This window comes from Chiloscyllium plagiosum, unplaced genomic scaffold (assembly GCF_037043375.1).
Source record: "Chiloscyllium plagiosum isolate Xiang-an unplaced genomic scaffold, Cpla_swu_hap1 HiC_scaffold_14, whole genome shotgun sequence".
NCBI classification, from domain to species: domain Eukaryota; kingdom Metazoa; phylum Chordata; class Chondrichthyes; order Orectolobiformes; family Hemiscylliidae; genus Chiloscyllium; species Chiloscyllium plagiosum.
In genome coordinates, this window is record NW_028270152.1 from 59,279,499 (window position 1) to 59,303,723 (window position 24,225).

Genomic DNA, 24,225 nt, shown 5'->3' on the forward strand with positions numbered 1-24,225 from the left:
ATTTCAGTATCAGGGTGTATTGGACAGCAGCCAAAGAATAAATCCTTCCTCTGATTCTTTTGCACTTTAGTGCAAGGAAGCAATGCCACTGAAAACCTCTCAGGTACTTTTGTACCTTTGGAATAACTAAACTAAGTATGTGGCCTGATTATTTATAAATATTCTAAAATATGGCGAGTTTGTGGTCAAAACCACTCTGAGGTGTAGCGATTTGTGCATTATCAAGAAGTCAAATAAGAAATCCCCATGTTTGGCAATCACTGACCATCACCCTGGCAACCATTTGTTGCATTATTTTTAAATGAGAACTTAAGTGAGTTCAAGCCAATGGTAATTTCTCCCCTGTAATAAAGAATCAAAGCCTCTGAGATATATACAGAAATCATCAGCTTATTTTGTTAATACGTCCATCTCAATATGTCGAAATTACATTTATCTATAAACAGGAAACATGAAAAAGAAATTAAACACTTTGCATTTTGTTTTTCGAAACGTGTTTTTATAATAATGTCCACACACTAAATTTAGGTAAATCAGCAGGTTCTTCCCATTCCAAAATATAATCATTCTTTCATTTATAGATTTTAACTTACGGTAATGCATACCAAATAATTTTCTGTTTTATATATTAAGGTTTAACTTGTGCCATGCATTTTCAAGATTAATTACTGAAAAGAAAACAGAAATAACTCTCCTGAAGAGGTACATTTAACTGCATTAAATGTTCTTGCTCCTAATTTATGGGTTTAGCCCAGTTTTACCCTTTTTTTTCCCTAAATCTTCAAATTTCAGTTCATGAAAATTCAAAAAGTATCTTGCAAATTACATATCACAAATAACAATGAGTACAAACGAAATGTTGCGCAATGTTGCTTTATGTAGTTCCTCAATATATTGATTTACATGTGACATTCATGCAAAGCAGTTACAATGTCATGACACAGTTCTGATGACTTATATTAAATGTACCAGTGATATATCACATGGAAAGGGAAAGTCATATTTATTGATTAATTGGCATGACTGTCTTGTTCATATTAAGCACTATTTATTACCCATGTGAATGGCCTGAGGTATTCTTTTGGATTCAATAAAATTCACTGGAATTTTACAACCACATATTATTCCATCTAACTGAAGATGTAGCTGGAAATCAGGCCCTGCTTTTCCTGGAGTCATCACAAAAATTAAATATTTTAACAAAATAGACCCAGATTGTTGAAACCTGGTCTGTCTTTTCTGTTGATTAATAACAATTACTACTTATTACAAATCAATAGATTTAACCACATGAAACAACGATGAACTGTCAACAGGTAGCTCTCACTCCCTTCTAAAACATACCTTTGCACATACAGATTTAAAAGGTATCTGGATGGCTAAATAAATAGGAAGGGTTTCGAAGGATATGGGCCAAGTGCTGGCAAATGGGACTAGATTGGATTGGGATATCTGGTCGGCATGGAGGAGTTGGACCAAAGAGCCTGTTTCCATGTTGCACATCTCTATGACTCTATGACTGACTCAATGTGTCCTGCAAAGCTCAGACTCATCGTATCACGGAGGTAGCTACTCATCTGAAAAATGCCAATCATTGACAACTTTCCCATTGCAGCATGGGAAAGCAAGTGCTGGTAACATTTTCAGGATAAGTTTGGAATTCAGGATATTCTCAGCTGGTCACAGAACATTACTTGGGCAGTTTGATTGGTATAGTGTCTCTCTTTTAGACTTCATCGTCTCTCTCTCTCTCTGAAAAGCCCAAATTTATGAGCAATTCTTTATGGCATGATATTATCTGGCATTATCACAGCTTTGGTGAGAGAAAACGATTACTCAGGCTTAATTGGTGTTACAAAAGCAGGTGAACACTGCATTGTAACACAAAAAAAAATTGAAGAAAAATATTTGAGGATCAATCTGAAAGTTTAGCAAAGATTATTTTTACAGGGCTTTTAAAATAATTTTGCATGTTCATTTTTTTTTACATGAAGGCAGATGAATCAGCATCAGGCACGGAACAGTATCAGAAAATGTCACCGGTATCTAAACGGTGTAATTAACATATAGAAATGATATTCCTGCATCCATCACATCCCACATCACAATCTAAATGATGTACCAAATGACTGCAGATTACACATTACGGCACTTTTCTCTGAGTTGTTGCATGAAATCTATCTTTGCAAATTAAGCACAGCTATTCTGAAAATCAAGGCCATCATGAGATTCAATTTATCAACATAACTTCTTAAAGTGTCATTCAAGTTACCTAAGTTATAAAAGACAAGGCATAACTCAGGACCGATGTATCTGCACGTTTACACAAGTGAGGAATGGGAGAACAGAGGGAAAACAAGTGCCTTTTAATTTTTTGTTGATGAGATTTATTCTTTGTGAATGTTGTGAAATGGTTAACTTGTTTATCTCTCTATTTGGATGAACAGTGTGTTTGCCTGTATAGGGAAATATCTGCACTGATAAGATCATCACACTGTCCAGTGGGAAAGTGGCAAAGTACAGCTGCCTTTGGAAAGCGTGACACTTTGGTGACTTGAGTCTCTGAAGCAGTCCCTCACCAGCCTAGCAACTTTCCTAGGGCATTGGGGACAAAGACCAAAGATAGAGGAGAATCTCAGTGTAAATTCCATTGTGACTTGATGGAAGGAAACAGCTTGGCTGCCTCCATGTATTCACAGAAAGTCAGATGGCAATTTCACAAAGTCACAATAATAAATGTTTATTGGAATCTGGAAATGTCAAATCTAAAGCCTTTAATTCTCACTGCATTTCAATGGAACAGTAGCATGCTGTGAGCATGAAATTTGTGATGAGTCAGGAAGTCTTCCAACTGGATAATTGAGTGCATACCAATCTCTCAGAATCTAGCCCCGACATTTTAAGAGAGAGAGTTAAAATTTTAACAATCGTGATTTACATTGTTCCCTCAATAATGGACAATGGAGCAAATGAAAAATGCCTCTAAATGTTCCTTTGGTTGCATTTGCCTGCCTCATCCAGTGGCCAGAGTGGGACTCAGGAATGACAAGTATTTACCATCCCTTTTCGGGACTGTGGAGTGCATGAAACACAACACTAAGTCACTCCACTGCTTCCCCAGCCTCTGTTAAATGTTTCCACAAGTGGTAGCAGATCGTGGTGAACATATTCAATTGAAATGATTGTCACAAATTTCCATCGTGAGTTCCTACACAACCATTAATGGATCATGAGTGCATTCTTGGCATCAAACTTTGTTAAGGCAGTGTGGTGGGTTTCAAAATTTTAAAGACAATACAGCTGAACATAATCAACCATCCAACAAGCAATACACTGCACAAAGCAGGAAAAATGTGCTTGTTTTCCCTCTTAAGTAGCACTCACAGTTAGTTATGCTCTGGTAAATCATTTCCAAAGGCATATTGGAAGAAGACAATTGTTAATTGGCATCTCCACACTTTTTATTATGTTCTGGCCAGATGGAAGTTTGTAATTCTTCATACAGAAGCTTGCAAAAGATATCAGACAGGTTGTATTGATCGAAATATATCAAATCTTAACACTGGAGACAGGCAAAGCTATAGCGTTACGATACTATGGCTTCGACAGGTGTATTTTATCTGGGATCTTTTGAGGAGAGGTTTTAAGACAGAAGTGCCGAACTGCCTGTTGAAGGCCCATAAACAACTTGTGAGCCCTTGGATTTTATTTTGAAGTAGAAAGAATATCAACAGCCAGACAGGAGGGGAAAGCTCGCACAGAACCAAGACTTTTAGCTTTAGTTTTTAGCAATTGCTGAGTGTTGAAGCTGGGTTTGGAAGTTACAGTATATCTCTCCCTGCTACTCACTCTACCGCTTTCACACACACAGACTTTTTGCTTAATTTTTTTTTTCCTCCTAGATTGGAGAATTGCCTATGAGACATTCTATGTTACTGAATTTGCTTTTTACCAAGACCAGTTACAGTTTAACAGTAAAATAGTCTGTTGTTCTGTTAAGTTTTCCAGTAGAGCTAAATTATTCCAATTTCTTCTTCCTTTTGTTGTATTTTAACCACAGTATTTGAATGAAATGTTTTGCTTCAAATGTGATAATTTGACCAATCAAATTGCATCTGAATCACAATGCCTGGCACTTGCCTTCAAAATAAGAAAAGGTTAGGGTCTCGGCTATCTTCACGTATTTTGAGAGGTTTGATTTGGTCCATAACAATAGTAAAAAAAGTGAGGTTGCAGGCATCCATTTTTAACTCCATTACTCCATGATGACAATCATCTAAAGCAGAAGACGTTGAAATAAACAATGCACAGCACTTACATTTGCAGCAATTTCAAAATACCGTTCTTGGTTGGATATTATATTATCGAAAAAGATGTGTTAAAGACGGTACAACTACATCTATTCAATAAAACAAGGATTTTCTCCCTCAGTACTTCCACTCGGACATTGTGGATATCCATGTACTCAGTGAACTGCAACGGTTCAAGAAGGAAGCTCATCACCACCTTCTCAAGGGCAACTAGAGATGAGCAATAAATGCCTAGCTAATGACATCCACGTCCCACATCTGAACCAGTTGATGAATTTTGACAACAGGACATCAGCTCAAATAATCTGAGCATAAAAGTGAACAAATTAGATTTTCAGTGTATGTCTCTTATACAATTCCAAAATATATTCTCTCAGTGTTCAAACACCAAACAGACAAAATAATTTATTATTAAGTTAGCAAAGATAACAAAGTACAGATTTGGTTACAGTACAATGCTAAGTGAATTCTATGGCTATCTTCTTGTATTATATTCAGCTAGAATTCCAACTTATGCAATATTGTGGAATCAAAAATGAGATCAGTCTGGAAGAATTTGCTATAAAAACCTCATACCTTCTCCATCTGGTACTACAATTTAATTTACCTTGTCACTATGAAATCGCATTTGGAGTAACATTTCTCCATAAATGGAGCTAGCTGACATGACAATACCAACAAACTGTTTCAAACTTTGTTTTCAAAAATGAGAAGTCTGCAAGCTGGAATTCAGTTGCAGTCAATTCTGTTTAAAGTAGTCATAGCCTTCTTTATGTTTATTTTGGAATTGAAAGCATGATCGGCTTCATCATGATCCCAACCTAATTCCATGGGGAAAAAGGTATGGTGTAGGAAATAGGGTGCTAGATACATCGGGTGCTAGTTGGGTGTGCGAAGGTGCCAGGAGTACAATGCCAATTGGTAGGGAATAGGGTGCCAAGTGAGTACAGCATATCCTTTCTTGAACATCTTCCTTCAGGAATTGGAATAACTAGCCTTCTGTCATACATAATTAACTCATCAATGAATGTCAAATCCTGTCAGTGCTCAAAGTTTGTTTTCTCGGCCAACTCACTGGAATTTTGGTCTGGCCATCTTTCGTCACAATCCTGGCAGATAGGGTCAAAATCTGCGACAGACCTTTGTTCTTGTAGAATTTATTATTTTGACTTGTTGGCTTCTGATTCTTTCAAGCCGTATGAAACATATTTCTTATGCAATGGTAGTAAAAGTAAATAGATTTTCTCCTTTTTAATATCTGTTACAAACCCACTAACTTCAAAAGTTGCATCGAATGAACTTCTTCAGACTCTTGTTTCCTGTAAGGACTTCATTCCACTCTCATAGTTTTGCTGTCTCTGTTGTACCCAGGCCAATGATTACCAACTTCCACCAAGGTGCCATTGACCTGCCGTAGTTTTGCCTTGATGGCAAACAGAGTTAAGAAGAATCCAAAGGGTTTTTACAAATACATTAAGGACAAAGGGGTAAATAAGGAGAGAATACGGCCCTCAAAGATCAGCAAGGCAGCCTTAGCTGAAACAAATTCTCTTCTTGACCCATCTGGGATATCCTTTCCATTCAACACTAAAATTCTACTTAATAATCTTCCATGCTGTAAATGACAGGGCCCTCAACTCTGTCCAACCCATTTCCTGAACTTGCACCCTCATCCCTTTTCTTTCCTCCTCAGGAGAACAACAGGGTTCATCTTGTCCTCACTTTCCACCCCATTAGTATCTGCATTCAAAGGCTCATCTTCCGTTATTTCAGCCACCCCCAGGAAAGTATTTCCAATTTATTTTATGTCATTTTATGTCTTCTATCCTCACTGTACAAGGCACTAAATAAACCAGTGATGCAATAAGTTCAGGGTGCAGCTGCCTGCACATTGGTCCATAATAACAACCACAACACAGAATACTGTGTGCAGTTCTGGTCAGAACATGATTGCACTGAAGATGATGCAAAAAAGGTTCACCAGGATGTTGCCTTGGATGAACAGCTTCAGTTATGAGGAGGGACTGGACAGGCTGCATTAGTTTTCCTCGGTGGAGAGGAGGCTGAGGGGGGATCTGATTGAAGTCATCAAAATTGTGAGAGGGAGAGACGGTAAATCATGAGAAGCTCTTCCAAATGGCAGGCATGTCTAAGACCAGACAAGCATAGGTTTAAGGTGAGGAGCAAGCAGTTTACAGACGATCAGAGACTTATCTCCCCCACCCAGAAGGTAGTAGAAACCAACAGCATGCTGCCTGAGATGGTGGTGGAGGCAGGTACTCTCACAACATTGAAGAAGCATCTGGAAGATGGCTTAAAATGCCAGGGCATAGTAGACTATAGACCAAGTGCAGATAAATGGGATTAGTGTAGATTGATGACTTATGATTTATCTATACTTTCTCCAGTTCCTTACACCAATTGTATTGCAGTGTTGCTTATCTTTGATCTGGATGTAAGTTTGCTCGCTGAGCTAGAAGGTACATTTTCAGACATTTCATCAATATACTAGGTAACATCTTCAGTAAGCCTCTGGATGAAGCACTGGTTGTATAGCCCGCTTTTTATTTGTGTTTGGGTTTCTATGGGTTGGTGATGCCATTTCCTAAAGTGACATTATTTCCACTGGTGATGTCATTTTTTGTTCTTTTTCTCAGAGGGTGGTAGATGGGGTCTAATTTGATGTGTTTATTGATAGAGTTCCACTTGGAATGCCATGCTTCGAGGAATTCTCGTGCATCTCTCTGTTTGGCTTGTCCTCGGATGGATGTGTTGTTCCAGTCGATGTGGTGTCCTTCCTCATCTGCATGTAAGGATACTAGTGGATTATGTCTTTTTGTGGCTATTTGATGTTCATGTATCCTGGTGGCTAGTTTTCAGCCTGTTTGTCCAATGTAGTGTTTGTTACAGTTCTTGCAAGAACTGTAACAAACACTACATTGGACAAACAGGCAGAAGACTAGCCACTAGGATATATGAACATCAACTAGCCACAGAAAGATATGACCCTCTCTCACTAGTATCCTTGCATATGGATGAAGAAGGGTATCATTTGACTGGGACAACACATCCATCCTAGGACAAGCCAAGCAGAGACATACATGAGAATTCCTCGAAGCATGGCATTCCAACCGGAACTATATCAATGAACGCATTGACTTGGATACCATTTAACACTCCCCTGAGAAAAAGAATAGTAAGTGACATCACCAAAGGAAATGACACTACCAAAGGAAATGGCATCACCAACCCAAGGAAACCCACACACAAACAGAAAGTGGGCTATACCACCAGTGCTTCATCTGGAGGCTCACTGATAATGTTACCTAGTATGGTGACGAAATGTCTGAAAATGAACCTCCAGTTCAGCGAACAAACCTCCATCCAGAACCTCAACCTGAGCTACAAATCTTCTCAAAGCTTATCTTTGATACTGCAGTTTATCTTTGATATTGTGAGCTATTTCACCTGGGCCATGTGGTTCCATTTCTGTAGGCAGTTTCTTGTGTTTCTTCACACACTTTACACTATTTGATAAACCTATGGCACTTACCACTATACCAGTTGAAAATTAACAAGATGTTTACTGACAATAGTATCTTTGTATGAGTAGCCATTTGACATTTTGTTGCTTTGTAATTGTGCTCCACACAAAGATCTTCTAGAAGTGACTGATAGTTTGATAAATCTAGCTTTTTAAAAATTAACTGGCCACTGCTTGTGATTAGGAGAAAGTGAGGACTGCAGATGCTGGAGATCAGAGTTGAGAGTCGGGTGCTGGAAAGGCACAGTAGGTCACGAAGCATCCGAGGAGCATGAGAATTGACATTTCAGGCAAAAGCCCTTCATCAGGAATCACGACTTGTGACTGTATGGCTGTCCCCTCCCACAGCACCGATACTGAGTCTGACTGTCCGCTGTTTAGTCCACTGTGTTTTCTGGTCATGTGCATCTTCATGGTTTTTGAGCTTCAAAACTGAATGGATTCTTTTGCTTTTTTGTGACCAAGTGTCCTTTTCCATTCCCAGCTTCTGTGATTCTTCCTGCTTCTAACAGGCATTCTCCAAAATCAAATCCTCTTTGAAGCATTAAGAAGTTTGACAAAGGTTCATCAATAATTCCAACAAAATTTCTATTCTTACGAATTCAGATCTTAAAATTCATAGTCACACATTTTCCACTAATCTGCAGAGATGAACTTATTTATCTGGGAGACTGACCTATTTGGTTACATCTTGCTCTTTCAAATATGTTGTTTGTTCTGAAGACTGCAGACTGGTCAGCTATTGCAGTTGCTGGCTATCTGCAGGAGTGATTTTTAAGTCTTTAAAGCTACAAATGTCCATGAATGCTCCACAGTCCACTGGATTTCTCTGCTGTGGGGTCTACTGATATTTGCAGCTTGTGGTATTAAACAACCAAGTTTGTTGTCAGTAAATGGTTTGAATAGGTCGCAGACTTTAAGAGTTCATGGAACTGCTGGGCTTTTTTTCGTTTTGGCAATGTGAAACAAGAGATGTTGCAGGCAGAAGAGAAATTGCATTTATATAGCACCACTTTTGACTTTGGGATGTTTAAGCACTTCATAGCCAAAGAAGCGAAACATTTCAAGGCTATTGTCTGGCAATTCAACTGTTGCAATGTTAGGAAAGGAAATACTTATTTCTACATTGAAAGAACCTGAAAACTGCAATGACATATTTGGTTTACTAAGCTGCTACAAGTAGTGTTGGTTTTGGAATAAATGTCAGGGACTCTGCTCTTCCAACATTCCCATGGCAACTTTTATGTTTGCAGAACATCTAATTTCTCCAAAACGATAGGAGTATACACTGAACTGTCAGCCCAGATTACATGCTGCTATCCCTGGAATGGGGCTTGAACACACAACTATTGAGGCAGGATTTGAACCATGACAGCAAAGCTGACATTGAATATAGGTGTTCAAGTTTTACAGCTGTAGATACTTGTTTTATTGGATCAGGCACTGACTTGGAGAACCAGTTTTGATTGCACAAGACAACTCACAATTAATAATACCTACTTACTCAATCTTTAAACATACACACTCCTGAGGGAAAAGAGTCTTACATCAGTGCTTGGAGGCAAACATGTTGATTTACAAAATTGTTGAGTTTTGCAGGCATAAATCCTGCTCATTGTAGTTGACCAACAGTTTTTTTTTTCTGGTTAAAATACATATGGAGTAGATATTATCCAACAACCTATTCAAAAAGGCTATTATCCACTTCTGGGCCAGGAGGACTTACATCCACTGGGGTTGTCTGCTTCAGAGGCTGAGAGACTACCATTGCGCCACAACTGTCCTCTGACCTCAACATTTTCCAACCAACGTGTTCAGAGCTCTGAAAAAGGTGAGACTTGAACCTGAGCCTCCTGCTCCAGAGGCAGGGAATTCTACCACAAGAGACCTCCTTACACTTCTTCTCCACTTTAAATCTCTTGAACTACTGCATGACCCTCCTCCTGTTTATACAGCCATAGAGTCATACAGCATGGAAACAGACCCTTTGGTCCAACTAGTCCATGCTGACCATAACCCAAAATTAAACTAGTCCCACATGCCAGTGCTTGGCCCATTCCTTTCAAACAATCTTTACTCATGTACTTACCCAAATGTCTTTTAAAGATTGTAACTGTACTCACATCCACCATTTCCTCTGGAAGTTCATTCCACGCATGAGCCACTCTCCCTTGCCCACATCTTTTTAAAATCTTTCTCCTTTCATCTTAAGAATATGTCCCCCTGTTTTGAAATCCTTCACCTCAGGAAAAGACACTTGCCATTCACCTTATCTATACCACTCATGATTTTTTAAACGTCTATAAAGTCTCCTCTCAACCTCCTATGCTCCAGTGAAAAAGGTTCCAGGAGAAAGTGAGGCCTGCCGATGCTGGAGATCAGAGTCGAGAGTGTGTTGCTGGGAAAGTACAGCAGGTCAGGCAGCATCCGAGGAGCAGGAGAATCGATGTTTCGGGCCAGGGCCCTTCATCAGGAATTCCTATACAGCCTCTCCTTATAACTTCTGAGCGCAAGTTATGGTTTTTCTTTTTCAGATTTGATAGTAGCTTCTATTTTGAGAGGGATTCTTGGTAAATGGCTTGTATAATCTTTGAGCAGATCACAAATACCACACAGCAGAGCTTGCAGTCAGTAAAATTCAACAATGCTGGTCACTGGTCTCAAACAGAAGTGTTAACACAAAGGTGGTGAAAATTTCAGTTATATAGGGTGGCACGGTGGCTCAGTGGTTACCACTGCAGCCTCACAGCGCTAGAGACCTGGGTTTGATTCCAGCTTTGGGCGACTGTCAGTGTGGAGTTTGCATATTCTCCCCGTGTCTGCGTGGGTTTCTTCCGGGTGCTCTGGTTTCCTCCCACAATCCAAAGATGTGCAGGTCAGGTGAATTGATCATGCTAAATTGCCCATGGTGTTGGGTGTATTAGTCAGAGGGAAATGGGTCTGGGTGGGTTATTCTTCGGAGGATTGGTGTGGATTCGTTGGGCCGTAGGCCTGTTTCTACTCTGTAGGTAATCTAATTTATAGTTTGAGGGTTACTTCTGTCCATTGGCCTAACTGCTACACTCTTTCACATGGAGGAAAAAGGATAAATCAAATGATGCAGGGGTACATTTGTTTACACAGAGGGTTTTAGGAGTCTGGAATGCATTGCCAGGGGTGGTGGTGAAAGCAGATATGTTATGGCATTTAAGAGACTTGTAGATAAGCACATGAACATGCGAAGAATGGAGGAATATGGACCAGGGCAGGCAGAAGAGATTAGTTTAATTTGGTGTCATGTTTGATACTTCACTGTGGGCGGCAGGGCCTATTCCTGTGCTGTACTACTGCGTTCTATCTAGGGCATAGAAACTGCACCCAGGAAAGATCAAATCCAAGCCAGTGCAGTATCTGCCATTTAAAAAAAATCAAGTGAAAATGAAAACGACTAATTTCAAAAGCATCGTGAAACCTTAAGTCAAGTAAATGTCAGTATTTTTTAAAAATCGTACTTTTTAAAATGTCAAATAAATGTTATCAGAATGATGCCAACAAATTTAAATTTATAAGTATTTAAATAGTCAGCTCCTTCCACAGTTGTTTTGAAAGTTGAGAAAGCATCTAGTATTGGTGTGCTGTTTGACTCAGTGCCTCCTGAGACCCTTTCCAACTGGAAATACCAGCTCAACAATGTAGCAAAAATACACAGTCATGAGGTATAGTCAGCCTAAATATCATCAATGCCATTTCTTCACCATGACTTTCAAAGTAGGCAAATGCAATTATCAAGTCTCCAGGGTAACACAAAAAGACCGAACACAATTTCTGGATTTACATGCTACAATGCTTGGCCTCTCAACAGTATAATGTTGGAAAATGGTGTCATGGAGAAAGCAAATTCCAGGTCTTTACTCAACATTGCAAACAGAAATCCTCATTGAAGGTGCATTGCTTCAGAATTAGAGTTAGCCAATCACAAAGAGAACACCACTCATAGGTAAGGGAGAGATAAACTGACAGGATTCTCATTCCCCATTACTTGTGAAAGTATCTAACAGAAGTGTGTGTAAGGGCAGGACTATGCTTTCCATCTGCTGTTATAAATTGAGGTGGCCATTGTCAAGGCTTGCGCAGGAGTAATGATTCCCTGACTGGGGTTGTCAGTAAAACTATTCTACAACATAAAAATTCAAAGAAGCTACAAACTGGAAAGAGGTAGTTAAGACAAATATAATGGCAGCTTTAAAAAGCGAATCAGAAAATATTTGATGCCAAAGTTGCAGAGATATGTGGAAAATGTACAGAAGTAGAACTCATTTGATTTTTTTTCCTCAAAAGAGCTAAAATAGACACTGTGCTGAAAATGGTCTCTTTCTGTGCTATACTCCTCTAAATTTTGTCCAATCAGCATGTAACCTTTAGAATTTATTCTCATCCAGTTGACGTTGACACACTTCTCCTACCCTTCGCTGTGGTTCTGTTCGCCGAGCTGGAAGTTTTTGTTGCAAACGTTTCGTCCCCTGTCTAGGTGACATCCTCAGTGCTTGGGAGCCTCCTGTGAAGCGCTTCTGTGGTGTTTCCTCCGGCATTTATAGTGGCCTGTCTCTGCCGCTTCCGGTTGTCAGTTTCAGCTGTCCGTTGTAGTGGCCGGTATATTGGGTCCAGGTCTATGTGTTTGTTGATGGAGTTTGTGGATGAGTGCCATGCTTCTAGGAATTCCCTGGCTGTTCTTTGTTTCGCTTGCCCTACAATGGTAGTGTTGTCCCAGTCAAATTCATGTTGCTTGTCGTCTGCGTGTGTGGCTACTAGGGATAGCTGGTCGTGTCGTTTCGTGGCTAGTTAATGTTCGTGGATGCGGATCGTTAGCTGTCTTCCACAGGATTCCAAATTAATTACAAATGTTTTTTTTTAATTGATTATGAAGGTGGCTTACATTGTTCTACTTCAGAAACTATTTCTCTTCCCTTTCATCTTTGACAAGATCCCCAAACAATACTTGATCAAGTGTTGATCAACACAAGATTACTTGATCAACATGCAGAAGCAATTGCGGAAAGGCCTTTGTTCTTGAAATTTGCCACTTGACTCCGTTTCCATGCTTGCAGCAGTTTAAATTAAACATCTATTCCAAAGTGGTTATTAGTTAAACAAAGTTACTTGCAAATATACAAAGGTGAACTTCCTGGAAATCAGCAAAACCTATTGTAGCATTTTCTATTTCTCACAACGAAGAATGAGGTCATTATACAGCAGTAAAAACAGCATTAGCAGACTAATCTTGATCCCCAGAGATGAATAACTTATTCAAATTAGACCATAAAACAACAAAAAATCCTCCAGTTTCAAAACTCACATTTGTGCCACGAGCTGTTTGAAACCATCATTATATCTCATATCTGAAAGGCAATGTGAAGGACCAAGTGTCATGGGAACAAATCTTCCCCAATACAAAAGATAGAAGGGCAATTAAAAATGATTTGCTGATAGAAACTGAGCCTAATATTTAGCATAGAATTTGGATTCCACTATTTGGATTTTGATGGGATGTAAATTGTCATTAAAATGATAGCAAACAGAAATACATGATTTTGAGTCCAAACATTCAATGTAAAACCAGGTACTTGTATAAAAGCATACTTTCTTAATTATTTCTCAATATTGGACATTAGATATCAAGGGGAAAAAAGTGTTACCTCTTCATCTTTGCTGTTAGCCATATTCAGTTCATCAATAACCTTTACTCCAAAAGATGTCAAAGTTGCAGAGACATGAGGAAAATGTAGAGAAGTTCCTCAGATAATAAAGCATTTTATGCACTCAAGGAACAAAACTTGATCTGGTAAACAGCAAGAAGTGACTGTGTCACACAAGTACTAGGCAATAGCCAACTCTAGAGAGTCTAACCACATCCCTTCGACAAATTAGTGGTATAATGAACAGTGAAGAAGGTTTTCTAAGAGTACAGTGGGATCTTGATGGGGAATGCAATGGAAATTGCATTGAGGAATAGCAGATGGAGTTTAATGTAAATAAATGTGAGGTGTTGCATTTTGGTGAGCGAAACAAAGGCAGGACGTATACAGTTAGCATTCAGGCCCTAGAGAGTGTTGTTGAACAAAGAGATCTTGGGGTTCAGGTACACAGTTCCTTGAAAGTGGAGTTGCAGGTAGACAGGGTGATGAGGATATTTGGCATGCATGCCTTCATTTGTCAGAGCACTGAGTATAGGAGTTGGGAAATCATTTTGCACCTATACACCCCATTGGTGAGACCACGTTTTGGGTGCTGTGTATAATTCTGTTCACTATGCTATGGAAGGATGTTATTAATTGAAAAGGGTGCAGAAATGATTGACAAGGATCTTACTGGGACTTTAGGGTTTGAGTTACAAGCAGAGGCTGGGCAGGCTGGGACTTTTTTCCCTGGAGTGGAGGAAGTTGAGGGTGATCTTACATAAATTTACAAAATCATGAGGGGCATAGATAAGGTAAACAGTAAAATTCTCTTCCTTAGGGTAGGGGAGTTCAAAACTATACAGCATAATTTTAAGGTGAGAGAAAAGATTTAAAAGGGATCTGAGGAGCAACAGAGGAAATGGTGTAGGTACAGTTACAACATTTAAAAGACATTTGGACAGGTACATGAATAAGAAAGGTTTAGAGGGATATGGGCCAAATGCAGGCAAGTGGGACAGTTTTGTATGGAAAACCAAGTCAGCATGGACCAGTGGGATCGAATGCTTCCATGCTGTATGACTTTATGGCTCTATTTAATTGGCAATATTATAACTGATTCTTCACCATCTTCATCATTCACTGTCTTTCTAGGTAGTGGATGTTACATTTTTGGGAGGTAACTTGGTAATTTGTTGCATCGCATCCTGTAGTTTTAATAATGTACAACCATGGACAAAAAATAAAGGAGGGAATTAAGCGTTTGTCTATTGGACGAGGAGTTGCTGTATTGAACTGCTTTATCCTGGATATTGCCAATCATCTTAAGTACTGATGCCACTGCATATATTTAAGTAAATGGACATCATTCTTTTCTACACTTGACTGGTAATTTGTAGGTGACCACATAAGTAGCCATTTGGTAGTTCAGGAATTGAGTTTTGTTGAAAAAAAAGACATGTTGTCAACGTCTTTTATCTTGCACTCATCAAGACTTTTCACAAGGATACTGATTCAAGGGAAAGCTAACATTTATACTGATGGAGAAGAGAGTGCTGATGGTAAAAGTGAACTCTGACTGGTGGAGACATTGAGATAGAGAATACACCCATTATGCTGATTGCTAATTAATGTCCACAGTTTGGTTAATTCCTAAACCAGGCGTTTTGACTCTAATTGCGCGAAGAAATTAAACAGCAAATGGCCGTCACCTATTCTGTTGAGGTAAATCAGGTACAGTGCATGTCGATCTCTTTTCTGTCTGCCAAGAGCAGTGCTCTGTGAGTGAACCGTTATATTGATAGCTTACTTATGATTGTTAGTCAGGCTCATAGCATGGCACACCGGTGTGTACTGGAAGCCCAAGTCCTCAGAGATTGCTTGCCCAAGTCTTCAAAACCATTAATGCATAACATTCAGCAAGTTCCCTCCAACCCTGGTGCAGACATCAGTCTTTCACATAAGCAGAGTTGGGTGGGGGGGGGAATAAAAACTGCAGAGGCAATGATATCAATGGTAATGTGTATGACCACATTTGAAAGTAAAAGTTCACACTTTATTGGGCAGATCAATCAGGAGGGAAAACACCTCAATCCTTGAGGAATGTGGAATACATTGAGCAAGGGCTGACAGTTAAGAACTCAAATTAAAAACTATCTTACATTTGGAAAGTCTCAGCTGAGCTCAGCCTTCTTGGAAGTGGGCAGCTGCAAGTTTCTCTCTGGTCTCTTGAGTGGGCCATTGTCCTGTCTTCCTCTCTTTGGAAGTCCTCCTAGTCCACCTCAGGAATCAATGCCCTCATCTTCCTCATCAGATGTTTCCTTTCACTCCAAGATTTGCTCCTCATCCAACATTCCTACTTTGGTGATGGAGGTTATGGGACATCTTATCTGGAGTGTACTGCATGAATACAACTGACTGGTTCAGAAACTCATTTTCAAGAGGTAAATGCTGGGTTCTACAATAGCCCTGATTCGCGTGAATTGGTTTGTAGATGGTTCCTATAAATGCGTGTCGAAAAGAATCCAGGCTGCAGTCATTATGATAGTTGACCAAGTTCTCAATGTCAATTAGCAATGGACAATAAATATTAGCTTAAAAATCACACAACACCAGGTTATAGTCCAACAGGTTTAGTTGGAAGCGCTAGCTTTTGGAGCACTGCTCCTTCATCAGGTGTTTGTAGGAGCAGCGCTCTGAAAGCTAGTGCTTCCAAATAAACCTGTTGGACTGTAACCTAGTGTTGTATGGTTTTTAACTTTGTACACCCCAGTCTAACACAGGCATCTCCAAATAATAAATATTAGGTTTTCCAAAGCCATCACTTCCCATCAACGAATAAATCACAATCTACAACATCCAATTTGTATGAAGTCAAAATTTTACTGTTGTTTATATTCAATTCCATTGGTACATATAGCAAGCATGCACAACATATGAAAGCAAAATACAGTTGACTGCAGTAACTCTAACTGGATTTGTTTCGTGTTGACTGTGAAGAAAAGCAAAATCTGCTTTCTTCATCGCTTGTTTCTGAAAGGGGCACTGTACCATCTGAAAATATGCAACAGCTTTATGGGATTTCTGAGCTAAAAATTGCAAATTCGAGGAAACGTTTTTTTAAATGTAATGTTTTAAATTGTGTTTTGATCATGTGTGCTTTTTTTTTGAAAGATTATAGTAATTAAAATACATTAGTATGCCAAATTAGCAAAGTTCAATGGGTTAATGTAATTCACTGCAGTCTGTTTTTCTTGACTCAGAGCCAGTGAAAGTACAACCCAGCCACTGGTTTTAATGTCTAGGTCAGAACTACCACCAGTTATCACAATAATACTACAATACAGCAACAGCTGTTGGTGAAGACAATATCTGTGAAGCTTTCCGAACTTCAAGATCCTAGATACGATCAAGTTCTCTGTTTGGTACAAATCTCAGTTGAGTTGGTAGTTGAGTAATCTTGGTTTTTTTTACAAAACAATGATGAAAAGTAACTCAGCTAAGGGAATTAGCCTGCAATTTATGCAACTAATTGGGCAAATCACAATATTGGTGAGACCATGATCAGTTCTATCTATTATCACCATCTCCATTGGCTTGTCTGCCAGAATCTCTATGTGGATTATACAAACAGACTAAGTCTGATTCTATTTATTCTTAATGAACAATTAACACATCATTAGAAAATGAGTGAAGTAATGTATTTAGGGCTTCATAGAGCTTCGAAAATTCCAATGAAAGATTTTTTTGAATTTTGTCATGCATACAATGCATGCAATGTTGGTTAGTCTCTCTCCTGGTGTCCTTTGTTATTTACACTTTTAGAAACCATAGTTTCTCTGAAATTCAGTCAACATAAGCTTGATTTCCCAAAGGCAAATCAAGAGTTAGCAGTCTGACTCTCCACGTCATTTATCTTTCTTCTCATTTTTCTGTACTACCGAAAGCTAAATTATTTTTTGGCTCAGAGAAGACCCAAGCCTCCATATTCTTACCAACATTACATACAATAAATAAATCAAATACTTTCTGCACTGTAAATGTGTTATGACTTCCATATTCAACTCAACTTTTTGAATATTTTATTGTCTCGGTATTGTTGTACCCTTATTCAGGATTGAAATAAGTGCACAGATGTCAATATCCTGTCACCAAGTCGCCTTTTATTTACACGTGCACAATACATGGACTCTGACCAGCCAGCTGAGACTCTCTGACTCTCCTGTTTATATGTCAGCCAGGGCTCCCTGATTGACCCAGGTTAACAACCACAATTAAGAATCTCAGTCAATAAGATACAATCAGACCTCGTTACAATCACTCCAATGATAATAAAGTATTAAATATTTAAGAGTAGTAAAGATTTGTTAAATGAATCTTTTATTCTGAGTTCTAATTCATAAAGTAAGCAGAGAATTAAATAATAAATACAATAACAGCTAGAATCCATCTCATAGATTTTTCAAAAATTCTAGTCTAGCAAAAACTAAGCCATGAGCAATAAATTAAATTTAGATTCCTTCCTGTTGTAACTTGAACTGAAATAAACTTCAATAATCTTTGGGTTTTTTTCTTTGTCACACACCTCAAATGTTAAATTTATACATGTTCAAAGGTCATAGAGTGATGCTTCTCAATTTCCTTCCAGTGCACCTCCACTTCAAGACCTGAAAACTGTCCCAAACCCAGCAGGTTTGGATGAGAGTGGGTGGGAAGTGAAGGAATGAGACAGCAGGAATGGAAATAAGGGGAAAGGGAAGGGCAAGTGATGGGTGATAGGTGTTGACAATGTCACAGTTCCTCTACTCCCTCCCCCCCACCCCACCCCCCTCACTCTAGGATACCTTGCTTTAGGAGCTGACCACTGTGCAAAATTAAACTGGGCAGATGAATGATAAATCAACAACACAAAATCACTTCAGCAATTTAAGATTGACAGTCCAGAAGGCAGAATGTGCAAACCCATCTTACAGTACTTTAATTTCTTCATACATTTGTTTAAAGCAAGCAATACTTTACTCCTGGTTTCGAATCTTTGGTATAGATCAAATGGGAAAGTATGTCCTTTGCACTGTTCTGGCATCTTTTTCTCCCCCTCCTCAGTGGACTGGGAATGGGCTGTTCATTCTCATTCATTTTATCATGTAATATACCATTAGTGTTCAAACGGAATGTCTTTTCAAATTGTTCAGCCACCATTGCCTGGAGTTCGTCATTACGATTTGTAAATTGTCAGGAGACTAAACGTTTACTACGCATGCACTGATAAAGTTAGCTTCACTCTCTCTAAAGCTAACCCAGAGCTCCATTTGCATTAATAATTGACTAAGTCCACATCAATTCAAACAGTATAAACTGGTAGATTCTGCACCAAAATTCCAGTGGAATGGCACATTTTGACCATCAGGATGCAGGTTTGAATGCAGCCCAGATGAATGGATTTTCCAAATTAAAGGTTATTGACCTGAAACGCTAATTCTGTTTCTCTCCATAGATGCTCCTTGACGTGAAGAGTATGTTAAGCCTTTATTGTTTCAGATTTCTAGTAACTGCAGTGTTCTACCTCTGTAATGTGATTACACTTTTGAAATCTGTTTATTTCTTTGCCAGTTCCAAAAGTCTCCTGTGAAATTACTTCTGTCAGTCTCAACTCTGTTCCCGGATAGGAGACACCCATGGTAAAAAAAACTGTTGACAATCTGAAAATAAATGACAACCTGAGTGAAGACTTTTTGAAACTTTAGCAGATTTGGGAAATTTAAAATAGCAGGTTTGACATCAAAGTTAACATCCATGGAATAAAAAAGACATAGGAGCAGCGAAGGGAAGTTTGCTGTGTTGCAGGAACTAGGAAGTAGTGTGGATTGGTTGTTTCTTGGAGTGGATGAAGATAATATAGTGTAGATCCCCAGCAATCAGTATTCCAATCACTACTTTTCTTGAACTACATTCATGACCAAGATTTGGGTGTGTAGGGCACAATTTCAAATGATGCAAAACTCGGAAGTGTTCTGAAGTAAGAAAAATATAGAACTAGATTTCAAGTGGACACTTGGCTGGTGCAATGGGCAGACACGTGTCCCAGGGAAGTTAATGTGGATGGATGTGAAAGGATACATTTGGGGTAGAATTTGGAGAGGAATTATAAAATAAATAATACAGTTCAAAAATGGTGCTGGGGCAGACATGCTTGTGGGTTGATGTGCACAAATCATTGGAGATAGCTAAACAGGGATCCTCGGTTTTATGGCTAAAGGCACAAGCTACAACAACAAAAAGTTACTAGTGTGCATTTTTAAAAACTGACCTGGCCTCAGCAGGAATACTATCCCTAAATTTGGGCACTATACCTCAATAAGGATCTGAAGGCATTTGATAAAGAGACAGAGATTGATTCCAAGAATGAAACGCTGGAGTGAAGCATTCTATCAAGGATAGAGTGGTGAAGCTGGAGTGTTCTCCTGAGAACAAACATGGTTGAGAGATTTGATAGAGGTGTTCAAAATCATGTGGGTCAGGATGAAGTAGTCAGGGACTATCTCTTCAGATGGCAGAGAATCAATAAGTAGAGGACGCTGATTAAATTAAATAGCCAAAGGGATAAAGACAACATGAGTAAAAGCCTTTGAACACACTGAATAGTTAGGACCTGGAATACACTGCTCACACAAAAAAAATGATGGAACCAGATTAAATCACAGCTTCCAAAAGACCATTGGGTACGAACAGAAATTTACCAGGGCACTGGGAAAAGGTGTGGATTGACTCACCGAGTTGCTCTTGTAGAAAGCAGGCATGAGTACAAGGGCCAATTAGCCTCCTTCTGTGCTGTAATTGGTCTATGATTCTTTAAAAATATTATGATGGTATAATGACATGTTAGACATGTTTTATTGTTTAAGACCTAGGAAAACAGCTGGCTCAGTGGACAGCATCCTCACCTCTCAAGTAGGAGATTATAGGCATCAATCACTTTCCAAAAATTCACCTGCAGCAGCAACACTCCCCTTAATTTAGGCTGATTCACATTGCCAGTCAGACTTTCAGCTGGTTGCAGTGTGCTGTCCAGGATGTGTGGATGTAGACTTGCTATAACTCAACATACCTACACTGTAACTGCTTCACGGTGACATGAATCAGTCCTGTCCAGGCAAATTAAATGTCCCAAGCATTCTTCAGCACCTTAGATCATGGTGTAACTTATAAAAACCTTTGCAAATCATGCAAGTGGCATAAAAAAAAAATCAAATTATCACTATCCCTCGCCTCTGGTACAAAATGTGACAATTTTACATTGGCCTGATTAGTAGCTTAGGGAGACCTGATCTACAAAGTTAAATTCAAAGGGCTAACAGTATTGAGGAAATGCTTGCAGTGTCAGAGATAAGACTGAATAACCAGACATGAAATGTGGGGAATTGCTTTTTTATTCAATGAGCCGTTGTCTGAAAGGATAGTGGAAGGAATTTCAATATTAACTTGTAAAAGGGAACTGGAAAAATAATTTCAAGGGAAAGATTTCCATGGCGACAAGGAAAAGGCAGGGGATTTGGTCTTGGTTCATTAGCTTCGTCAAAGAACTGGTCCAGGCACAATCGACCAAATGGACTTATCTTTGTACCATATCATTTGAGATTGTACAAATCTCGACCACATTTGCTTTATTCAATTGCTCAGATGTACTTAAAAATATGGCTCAATTTAACAAAAGTAAGAAGTTGGCCTGTTGTATAAGATGCCATTGGGCTTTGTTCTAGCGTAATTCTATCTAAAATGCTTTGAGATGTTTCTCAGAGATGAAAAAGACACCATAGAAATGAAAAATGCATTAAATTATGAAATCTTTGCACTTTAGCAGACAAAAATAAGTGGCATTGCAGCAGTATAAACACGATAGCCTACAAATAATTAAACCTACCTGTAATTAAGCACAACAGGGTATTAGTGATTTACATAATTTATATACGCAAGATAAAAATGGGGACAAGAAATAGTAATTTTGAAAACTGTGTGGCTGAATTTGATTCAGATACAGTGGCTGTTCAGTTTTTCCTATTTAATATGATGCAAACTGGCAAATTAAATGGTTTGCTAAAAATTCAGTCGAAGACACACCAGGCACATTTTCAGGCTGCAGAGAAAACTGCACAGGAAGATCACTGCAATCATTAAGAAAACAGATGAAACAGCACGCATAGCAACAGGACATTTCCAGGGGTTTGAAGAATAGCTAACCAACCAGGGACAGCCAGAGGTCAGAAAGCATTCTGAGAAGAACTTGTGATGTTGCCTGCAGCAACAGGAAAACAAACCAGCACCAAAAGAAAATGCCAGCCTGCCCTAAATAACATCAGAGAGTAGCATTAGGCTAAAATTTAAGCACATTGTGAAAAACTGTTATGCAAATCAAACTTCTGTCATATATAACGGAAATCACAATGATTATGAAGCAACATGTGCATCAAAATGCACATTTGCATGGTATAAACAGCAGTGATATCTATGCCCAATGAATATGATACGTGACTTGGAGTAAAAGCAAAAAACTATGGATGATGGGAACCTGAAATACAAACAGATTCTGCTGGAGAAACGCAGCAGGTCTGTCAGCATCTAAAGAGAGAGAAAGAGAGAGAAAAGAGTGAATGTTTCAAATCTAGAACTGATACATGCCTTGCTTTTCTCCCCTACTGGCTGCATTTTTTTCTTTAATGTTGTTGATACCTTCCGACTTTTGTTTTGAAATTAATATTTCAAGGTGCTGAGAGATACAAATGCATTTATTATTGTGTATGGGTCCGAAAGGATTAATACTTAATTGATTGCAGTATGCACCAGCCACTGCAATGATGTCATGAGGACTTGGTCAAAGTAAAGAAGATGTTATAGGAGACAGATCCGAGGCTAGTCCTAATAGTCTTTGTAGCAATGTAAGTCATAGCTATGTAATCTGTACATAGTTACAGAAATCCTTTTTTTTTAACTCAACAAGGGGTGGCACAGTGGCTCAATGGTTACCACTGCTGCCTCACAACACCAGGGACCTGGGTTCAATTCCAGCCAAGAGCGAATGTCTGTGTGGGTTTCCTCCAGGTGCTCCCGTTTCCTCCCACAATCCAAAAATGTACAGGTTAGGTGGATTGGCCATTCTAAATTGCCCATAGTGTTAAGTTCATTAGACAGGGGAAATATAGATGCGTTGAGTAATTGGATCACTCTTTGGAGGGTCAGTGTGGACTTGTTGGGCCAAAAGGCCTGTTTTTACACTGTAGGGATTCTAAGTTAAAGACTCTCCAAGTCAGCCCAGAAAAGCAGATATCTTAATCTGCACTAGATCATTTCAGTTTTGAAGGAATCCACACGTTGGAATTGGTCACCAGCACTATTTGCAATTGGGGGCAACCGAGAAAAAAAAGAATTTAGACGTTTGAGAAAAGCAAGGGGAAAGGATATTGGTGATCAGGAAGACTTCAAGAGAAAGGTGGAAGCAAGCCCCACAAACCTCATGACAATACTTCAGAGAATGACTGGGAAATTCCTCAGAACTGACAGAACATGTACAGAAACAGAAGAAATCTGCAGCTCCAGGGCCAAAGTACAGGCTGAATCTCAAGGCAGTTAAGTCTAATGCAAGTCTGTGGAAATGGACCGAGTCGGAGTTGAGCCGGTGAGCTGACCAGACATCGAGGATTGTTCAAGTTAAAACCAAACGTGCCTTGGACAAAACTGGGAATAGTAATTCAGGTGAAAAGGTGAAAGTTACAGATTTGATTCAGCACTGTCACAAACCTCACAGGTACTACAAAACAGGGCTAAAAAGAAAATGCAACTAAAGGGCCATGAGAGAAAACTCAATTTCCAGGAGCAGAGAGCTGGACAATTGCTCACTAAACCACGAAAAGACAATAAGCTTTGGGCAATTTACAGAGCTAGGTGATTCTGGTCAGACACAGAAATTTGTTTGAGAGACAAGGTGAACATAATAGGAGTCTTAGCAAGGTTCCAAAACATGAGAAAACATTTACTTCAGCCATAAAAGGTGGTAAAGCACCCATTACAGCTCAAGAGTGTAGGAGAAAAAAACCTACCTTATTGCAAGATAGCATGGGGGAACCCTCCAGTCTCCCTACAAAACACAGGAGAATCACCATTACTGTAAAATAAATGCAAGGTAAAGTATGTCATCACATTAGGAAGCTATGGTATCAGAAACAGTATTGTCAGGAAGATTTAACTTTAGAGAAGCACCAAACAGAAAATTCAATATCTCAGAGAAGGCAATTCTTGAGTTATAGAATACCTTCTGAACTGGATAATTACATAAAACTCACAGAAATCAATGTACTTCTGTACACAAGTGAGCATACAGCAGATAATGTTTTTGCTCATCAAGGGAGAACGGAAATATCAGAGTAACGCAAGTTATTGAAAGCCTTTCATTTTATTTCAATCATAGATCTATTAAAATTCCTGGAAATACAAGGTCCAACAAAAGAAAGCAACATCCACTGAACTCCTAGATGATTTCAATAATTATCTCCACAGGCTAATTGAGAAATGTGAATATCTTAGCAATGTTAAAATTAATAAGAGACCGAATGCGGCAGCTGTTACTTGTGAATCTTTGTCAGGAGAATGCCACTCAGATGGTGAGCAAACCAAGGGTCTGGAAGCAAAACAGATTAATCCTTAGAAAAGATAAAATTTTTCACAGGATATA

At 39.0% G+C, this 24,225-nt stretch overlaps 1 protein-coding gene across 11 annotated transcripts in view; it reads right to left on the reverse strand.

Moving 5' to 3' along the window:
- Positions 1 to 24,225, reverse strand: part of chl1b (cell adhesion molecule L1-like b) — a 900,313-nt gene that overhangs the window by 741,659 nt on the left and 134,429 nt on the right. For 8 of the 11 annotated variants that reach the window (XM_087994484.1, XM_087994483.1, XM_087994485.1 and 5 more), the window contains exon 2: positions 23,594 to 23,631. The exons of 2 other annotated variants lie outside the window; for them this stretch is intronic. The gene's annotated coding sequence lies outside the window, so the exon portion shown is untranslated. Of the gene's footprint in view, positions 1 to 23,593; positions 23,647 to 24,225 lie in introns of those variants that run through there. One more of the 11 variants, XM_087994476.1, reaches the window with a different exon arrangement.